Source organism: Scyliorhinus torazame, chromosome 12 (assembly GCF_047496885.1).
Source record: "Scyliorhinus torazame isolate Kashiwa2021f chromosome 12, sScyTor2.1, whole genome shotgun sequence".
Taxonomy (NCBI): Eukaryota; Metazoa; Chordata; class Chondrichthyes; order Carcharhiniformes; family Scyliorhinidae; genus Scyliorhinus; species Scyliorhinus torazame.
This window is the reverse complement of record NC_092718.1, coordinates 165348757-165355549: the sequence shown is the minus strand read 5'-3', so window position 1 is coordinate 165355549 and position 6793 is coordinate 165348757. Positions and strand designations below refer to the sequence as shown.

Below are 6793 nucleotides of genomic sequence, written 5' to 3'. Positions count from 1 at the left end.
GTGGCCGCCCTGGATCGTCCTGGGGGCATCGTATGCCTGATGGGCCGGGTCTGTCCCTGGCTCGTGGCCACCCTCGATTATCTTGGGGGGCGGTCGGCATCCGCGGGGACGGGTGGGTCGATGTTTGGTCCTGCAACACACAATACAGCATGCATGGTTAGACACGCAGACGGGGATATGGGAGATATTGGGGAAGGGGGATATGAGGGAAGGGGGATATGGTGGAAGGGGGGTATGGGGAATATGGGGGAAGGGGGAAAGTGGGGCAGGCTGTTGGGGGTCTCACTTGATGGTGTGCTCCCGACATCTGCATCCGCAACCTCCCGGTCCTCGGGTCTGCTTGCAAGTTCCAGGGCCCTCTCCTCATGGATGGTGAGTGGTCGCAATTCAGGTGGACCCCCTCCACTCCCAGTTGTTGTGAGCGTGCTTCTCCTGTGGGGGCGGGTGGCAGGGATAAAGGTGTTCGGCTGACATATACATGCGGACCAGCGGTTGTGTGTATGTTGGCAGCGGTTCACAGCCCATCCTGTCACTGCAGCCAGCATGGGTGGGTCCAGCCATGTCAGCACCTAGGGCTGTCGGAGTGGGGGGGCTGGCTGCCTACTCACCCTGGCTGCCCTGACTAGGTCATTGACCTTATTGTGGCACTGGGCACTGACGGCCCACCTCCCGCCACAGGCGCCGGCTGAGGCGTGGTGCGACCCTAATGGCCGTGTCCGGGGTACAGGGCCTCCCTCCTCTGCTCCACTGCGTCCAGGAGTGCCTCGATGTCCTGCTCCTGGAACCTCGGCGCTGCGCGGCAGGCGGGCATTTTGAAGGGTCTCCGGGGGGGGGGGCTTCTTTTGTGCTGCGATGCCGTGCAGCATCACTGACGGCGCGTGCGTCCGCTACGGGTGGCGCCGTCGTGAATGGCATCACGCCGCTGCTCGCCCATTCCGGGCGGGAGTGATTTGTGCCGTTTTTGGTGCCAGGTTCGGGTCATCGCGCCGATTATCAGAGAATCCCGTCCCACATTTTTGTCATTGAATTCAAATTTTACCATCTGCCATAGCGGGATTCGAACCTGGGTCCTCAGAGAATGACTCTGGATTATTAGTCCAGCAACAATACCACTATGCCACGGCTTCCCCTAGGTGTCTTGAGGGAGGGAAATAGGTGGAGAGTGAGGTCTATTTTTCCGAGAAACCCTTTGCGGAAGGAGGATAAAGTCAGAGTGAAGGTATTGGCACATGAATGTGGGAAACTACTCATCTTTTCTCGCCCTGAAACATTTCTTGAGACTGTACCCATGTGAGGAATAACACTCCGACAGCTCACCTCTTCCATAACTTCCAGGCACACCTGCTTCATTTCAGAGCCTGGCTTCTTCCTCGCATCCACGTGGGAACAGTATCTCCCTGTCAGCCCCTACTGGTATGGCCTCTGGTCTCCGAGAGTCAGGAGTTGGCAGCCTTCCCACATTGACACTCCCCATTACTGAATGTGTCCTGACAGTTGCAGCATGCAAGCATTATTGATCTTCCTATAAGTAATGGAATTGGCTCCCATCCGTCAGGAAATCCAGAGGCCAGATGCTTTTGACATGGCTAATCTGGAAAAAAAGACACAGAAAAGCCTATTCTAGCAACCTTTGATTTCAGGATCTGTTAGCCCACCCCTTCCCCATCTGGGATGGCCACTTACAAAGGATCCTGGGAAATATGGCCACATGCAAAGGACCATGGGAAATATGGTCAACCCAGGACTTAGACGCTCAGAGCTTATGTATATTGGCAACTCAGATAACTAGACGCTATCGAAATCCCCAACTACTTTGCATTCTAATGGCCCATTTCCCCAGAACAAAAGACCTGTACTTAGGTAACAGATACAGAAACAGGCTCATCGGTGCCACTCCCTTTGCTCAGGGAGCCCAAAAAGCCAAGGTCAATGACAGCTCAGGACATGCCCCGCCATCAAGACACCCGCCCCTTTATCAGCCACAATCGAAGGCAGTAATCGCAGCCTGCCGAATTATTGGGTCCAAAGCTAAGGACCGCCCAAAAGAGCGCGAAACCCCAGAAGGATAAAGAGAGACACTGCCATGTGTTCAGTCTCTCTTGGCCTCGGCGCTCGGTCTCTCTTGGCCCCGACCTATGCCTAAAACCAAGTGCAGCATCACCGACAAGAAGACAAGTTCAAGACCAACGATCGCTACCAGATGGATGAGCCCAGTAGAAACGAAGTCACTTCTCCAGACCCAGCCTCGGAAGATCCGAACAAAGGCCTTGTTCCTCTGCATAAAGCCGGGTGCCTGAAGTTAAGTACAGGTTATTTTAGTGTTAGGTGTAATTTAGCTTGTAGTGTTTTATGTTGCATGTCGAAGTAATTCTTGTGTGTAAATAAACTATCATTGAACTTGAACTAACTAACTGGTTGTTTGGTCTTTGATCGCTATCTGGTAAAACCTTGTGGTGGTATCATTTGGCGACTCTGAAAAGCAATATCATCATTAATAACTGTCCAGTTAAAAGAGCAACATTATTGGCATCTTCGGTGCGCATTGGCAACATTATCACCCCCTCACCTCGCACCCAACAGCTCCCCTCCTGCGACCAGTTAAAATTCTGCCCTAAGCCAATATTCAGAACTGTGTTCCATGTTTTAGGGAGAGAAAGAGGGGGATCATCTCTCCTGATAGCCCATTCCTCCTTAAAAATGTGTGCGCTTGTATGTGTAGAGAGGAGTAGTGTAGTATGTGTATGTGAGGGAATATAAGGCCGTGCCTCATTGAAAATTTATGAGGTTCACATATAAAGAATGGCCACTAGTGTCATCGGGCCTCTGGTACCGAGAGAGGTCAACAACCTCAGGTCAGGCAAGGAGAACATTTGGTGAAAAAAAAACATTTCAGTAACAGTGAGTTAATAAGAAGCTTGTTCTGTTACTTGAACCCCAGCCTACTGAGGACATGACCCCACTTCTGTATCACCACAGATTCCCCAGTTAGAGGAGCCAAGCATACCTGAAATGAATATGAAACAAGCAAACATAAGACCACAAGACCTGATCGATATCACCAGGAGCTCCAAGCTATACAGCATAAACAAGATATTCAACAGGAGCAACTCTGTACAGCTGAAGTTTAGCATTGCTTCACATCAGTGTGCATCTATGTATAAATCCTCATTTCCATATGAATATTGACCTTCAACCATGGACATAATTTTAGATTTTGCAGTAAGCCCATGAGTTTCGGTGCATTTAACCTGAAATAAGTTTCCATTATGTGCAGCTCCTTCAATCGCCGAAACTCATTTTCAGCCAATAAACTTTAATACTACATTGGAATTTTGAATTTTTCCAAACTATTGATGTATGGATCCCTGTCCTACATCGTGAACCTTACAATGCCTCCCCACATCTCTATACACCATTTCACAGATTGTCTTCGCCCAGGCAGCTGCCCTGCAGATTCATATCGTTCAAGATAAATGATCACTTTTTCCTTCCATGGGCTGAAAGTGGATGGAGAAAGGTGGTCTTTAAAGAAGTCTCCAACAGTAAGGAAGGGTTCAGATGTCGAGAAGGGGGAAACCAAAATTAGAGGTCATAAATGTAAGCCGGTCACCAATAAATCCAGTACAAAATTCAGGAGGAACTGGATGAACATATGAGGGAGCAATGCCGGTAGGGTTAGGTGAAGAAGCATGAGAATGTGAAGGAATGCATAGAAAATAAGTTATAAGGGAATCCAGCTATAAATACAGACTTTTCAGGTTATGAATAATGTTTCTTCCTCTGAATCTGAAATAGGGATTCAAAATTAAAAACAGAGTTCATCAGCTGGAAAAAAGTTCAGAAGTGTATAAACATACCTGGGCATAATTGTATGCTCAAAGAGACTAACATCCTCTGGTATAAGATATGGTATATCCACGAACACAAGGCAGGTTCTGGAAAAAAAGGCAAGAATTGGGCCTCTATATCATCTCAGAAAGGCTTTGATAAATTGGAAGCTAACACAATCGAACAATGGGTAACCTTGGCAATGCCCCTTAATAGATTGCCAACTGAATTCTAGAAATTGAATTTAGTGGCAAACACCTGCACCTCTCAGTATCCCGTCTGTTTGAAGAATGTTGACTAAAACAAAGGATGATGTCCAGCACAAGAGCTCAACATGTTTTCTGTTGGTTCAGCTATCTTATGGCATAAATATTGGAACCACACAGTAGGATTTTTAGATTTGTTGGATTCACTCCAGCAACTCTTAGGGTAAAGGTGTGGCTGCTGTAGCGCGGTGATCATCGTTCTCCTCTTAATTGGGATGGTGTTATCTCACCAGGCTTGGTAGCTTTATACTCAGGGAATAAAGGTAAATGCTACTTTAAATATTGAAGTATATCTTAAATAACTCTCTTTAACATTATTCAGATCTTGGTTCTATAATTAAAAAAAGGTTTACTTACCTTCCATTAAAAGTGAATTGCATGTTTGGTTCTTTAATAAACTTTTGTATAATTTAGAACTATATTGTCTCACATAATCTGATTCCTCCAAACTTTTGTTTTAATAAATTTTGAGTACCCAAATCATTTTTTCCAATTAAGGGGCAATTTAGCGTGGCCAATCCACCCAGCCTGCACATCTTTTGGGTTGTGGGGGCGAAACCCACGCAAACATGGGGAGAATGTGCAAACTCCACACAGACAGTGACTCAGAGCTTTGATCGAACCTGGGACCTCAGCGCCGTGAAGCAGCAGGGCTAACCCACTGCGCCACCGTGCTGCCCCATATGCCTCCAAACTTCAGAATCCACCTCCTAACACTCTTCAGTGGAGAGGTACATTGTTGAGGAGAGATGCCCAGACCCTAATAATACCCGGGTTGTCCTAATCTAGCCAACACACTTTTTAAAAATGCTATCTGGAGGATGGTAATATTCTCGGGTGATATATTCCCTTCAGGTAGAGTTAGATCAGTTCTTCAGACAAATTTAAGTGTCTGTGAGGTCTGTTTTCTCCAACCTTAAGTGAGAGTGTTCTTCTGAGCAGTACACCTGATCCGGAATAGTCCCAAAAATGGGTTAGGAAAATACTCCACTTATCGAGGAGGCTCATGCAGAGTTTAATGCATGGAATAGGCCTATTGGGTCAAATGGCCTGTTTCTGTACTGGAGATTTTTGCCATTCTATGTAAGTATAGGAGCATATCACAGCATGTCCAGATCCTAGCCTGATTCCAGCCCTTTCCAATGTACTCCCACCAGTGTTATAGATAAAGTGCATTGGGTGGGCTGTGTCCATTTGTCCATTTTGTTTATCTGGATCTGAAAAGTAATTTCTTGTCCCCAAAGTTGGCAGTCGTCCTCGTGAATGGTTGAACTGTTGGAAGGTTCGAGGAATGTGGAATTGCGCTTTCAGTCAATAGTTTTTTTAAAGCACCACAGCCTTTATGAAAAACAAATCAAAAGCCATTTATTTTTGGATTTAGGATGAAGAGGGGCCAAGAAGAACCAAGCAACCTTTTAGTGTCATCTGCAGCTGAGGAGTAATTTTGAAGTTAACAAGGAAACTCGTGTCATCGGTGAATGGATTTCAACAGAAATTGGACCTTTTATGCAAAGTATGGTCCATTAGAATTAGATGATTTACTCGTGAGGAATTAGCTCTGAAATAGAGGCAGCTCTAATTAAAATTCAAGAATTGAGTAATGATTTTTCTTTGTGCTGGCTTCAATTGGCTGGGAGTAAACCTCAGACGAGAGTCGACCCTTGCAGCACACTTCTACTAGAATTATTGCTAAAGTACTGTGGATGACTAGCAGATCTTCACAGTGAGGTATGCTACAGTTAGCATTGCCAAGGTCCAGCAAGCTTTCTGAGCTATGACCCAACTGAGTCCCTGAGGGCCATACCAGTATCAATTCAGTCCATGTCAGTAATCAAAGACTAATGTTACATACGTTTACTAAATTATGCAAGATTTTCAGTCTGCATCTGCAAACAGCACTGAATACATGTCACTGGAGAGGCCACATAAACTTTGGTCACTTCAGTGAAAAAAACAAAAAGGTAGCTCAATCTGACATATATGAGGTATGCAAAGAGAGCTAACCTATGGTAAATTGGATGTTGAAGGCATTTAGGAACTCTTCATCGTTATCATAAATTTAACATGGTGAGAGAGTTGACTTTTAGATGTGAATGATATGCTCATTAAATTGTGGAATGTTGGTTCTGGGGATTGCAATACTTTTCATTTCAGGTATTCAGTGTCCACACCATACACTCCCAGATCAACTGCAGCACAGTTGGATGGAGAATAAAAGTTCCTCCCCTCATGTAAAATAAAAGAGATTAAAAATTCATCATCTCTTTCTTCCCCTCGTATTGTATTTTGTGAAGTACCTGATTGTGCCTCTGAAAAAGCTTCACATATAATACTCTGAACTGCCATGGCTATCGTTATATGAGCAAACGTAAACAGCCATTTGACACCCAGCAATGAGACTGGCTATTAATGTTCCCTACAAGCCGTACACACACACACAACCATGGGACAACCTGGAAGAGACTATGCGGGTTGCGTGTGATTTGCACCCTAAAGATATCACACTTGCGTGGTCATGCAAAGTAATTTAGAGGTACTGTGCATTCAAATGAACCGGTGAGCCTTACGTCAGTGGTAGGGAAATTACTGGAAGAATTCTCCAAGACAGGATCTACTCCCATTTGGAAGCAAATGGACATATTAGTGAGAGGCAGCATGGTTTTGTGAAGCGGAGGTCGTGTCTCACTAACTTGATAAGA

At 45.5% G+C, this 6793-nt stretch overlaps 1 long non-coding RNA gene across 1 annotated transcript; it reads left to right on the top strand.

Moving 5' to 3' along the window:
• Positions 1-4191: 4191 nt before the first annotated feature.
• LOC140387251 (uncharacterized) lies at positions 4192-5691 on the top strand. The gene is made up of 2 exons (XR_011933807.1): positions 4192-4357; positions 5476-5691. It is a non-coding gene; the product is annotated as an uncharacterized lncRNA (long non-coding RNA).
• Positions 5692-6793: the final 1102 nt, after the last annotated feature.